Genomic DNA, 1,657 nt, shown 5'->3' with positions numbered 1-1,657 from the left:
GGGGAAGAGAGGGGAGGGAGGAGGAGAGAGGAGGAGGAGAGGGAAGAGAGGGAGGGGAGAGGGAAGAGAGGGAGAGGGAAGAGGAGGGAAGAGAGGAGAAGAGAGGAGAGAGGGAGAGGGGAAGAGAGGGAAGAGAGGGGAGGAGAGGGGAAGAGAGGGGAGAGAGAGGGAGAGGAGGGAGAGAGAGAGGGAGAGGGAGAGGGAAGAGAGGAGAGAGAGGGAAGAGAGGAGAGGGGAGGAGAGGGGAAGAGAGGAGAGGGGAAGAGAGGGGAGAGAGGGAAGAGAGGGAGAGGAGAGGAGAGGGAGAGGGAGAGGGAAGAGAGGAGAGGGGAAGAGAGGAGAGGAGAGGGAAGAGAGGAGAGTGGAGGAGAGGAGAGGGAAGGGGAGGAGAGGGATAGAGAGGAGAGGAGAAGAGAGGAAGAGAGGGGAGGAGAGGAGAAGAGAGGGGAAGAGAGGGGAGGGGAAGAGAGGAGAGGGGAGGGGAAGAGAGGGGAGGAAGAGAGGAAGAGAGGGGAGGGGAAGAGAGAGGAAGAGAGGGAGGAGAGGGAGAGGGAAGAGAGGGGAAGAGAGGGGAGGGGAAGAGAGGAGAGGGGAGGGGAAGAGAGGGGAGGAAGAGAGGGGAGGAGAGGGGAAGAGAGGAGAGGAAGAGAGGGGAGGGGAAGAGAGGGGAGGAGAGGGGAAGAGAGGAGAGGGGAAGAGAGGGGAGGGGAAGAGAGGGAGGAGAGGGGGAAGAGAGGAGAGGAGAGAGAGAGGGAGAGGAGGGAGAGGAGAGGGAAGAGGGAGAGAGGGAGGGAGAGAGGAGAGGGAAGAGAGGAGAGGAGAGGGAGAGAGAGAGGGAGAGAGGAGAGGGAAGGGGAGGAGAGGGATAGAGAGGAGAGGAGAAGAGAGGAAGAGAGGGAGGAGAGGAGAAGAGAGGGAGAGAGGGGAGGGAGAGGAGAGGAGAGAGGAGAGGGAAGAGGGGGAGGAGAGAGGAAGAGAGGGAGAGGGAAGAGAAGAGAGGAAGAGAGGAGAGAGAGAGAGGAGAGAGGGAAGAGAGGGGAGGGAGAGGAGAGGAGAGGAGGGGAGAGAGAGGGGAAGAGAGGGAGGAAGAGAGGGAGGAGAGGAGAGAAGAGAGGGAAGAGAGGAGAGGAGAGGGAGAGAGAGGAGAGGGAGGAGAGGAGAGAGGGAGAGGAGAGGAGAGGAGAGGGAGAGAGAGAGGAGAGAGAGAGAGAGAGGAGAGGGAAGAGAGGAGAGGGAGAGAGAGGAGAGAGAGGAGAGGGAGAGAGGAGAGGGGAGAGAGAGGAGAGAGGGAAGAGAGAGGGAGAGAGAGGAGAGGGAGAGAGAGAGGGAAGAGAGGGGAAGAGAGGGAGAGGGAGAGAGAGAGAGAGGAGAGAGAGGGAGAGGGGAGGAGAGGGAGGGGAAGAGAGGAGAGAGAGAGAGGAGAGAGGAGAGAGAGGGAAGAGAGGGAGGAGAGGGAGGAGAGAGAGGAGGAGAGAGGGAGAGGAGAGAGGGAGGAGAGGGAGAGGAGAGGAGAGGAGAGAGAGGGAGGAGAGGAGAGGGGAGAGGGAGAGGGAGAGGGAGAGAGGAGAGAGAGAGAGGGAAGAGAGGAGAGGAGAGGGAGAAGAGAGGGAAGAGAGGAGGAGAGGAGAGGAGAGAGGAGAGGGAGAGGGAGAGGGAG

The sequence above is a fragment of the Oncorhynchus masou genome, unplaced genomic scaffold (genome assembly GCF_036934945.1).
Source record: "Oncorhynchus masou masou isolate Uvic2021 unplaced genomic scaffold, UVic_Omas_1.1 unplaced_scaffold_3822, whole genome shotgun sequence".
In the NCBI taxonomy this organism is placed as follows: Eukaryota; Metazoa; Chordata; class Actinopteri; order Salmoniformes; family Salmonidae; genus Oncorhynchus; species Oncorhynchus masou.
The sequence above is the reverse complement of the archived record's forward strand: the minus strand, read 5'-3'. Positions refer to the sequence as shown.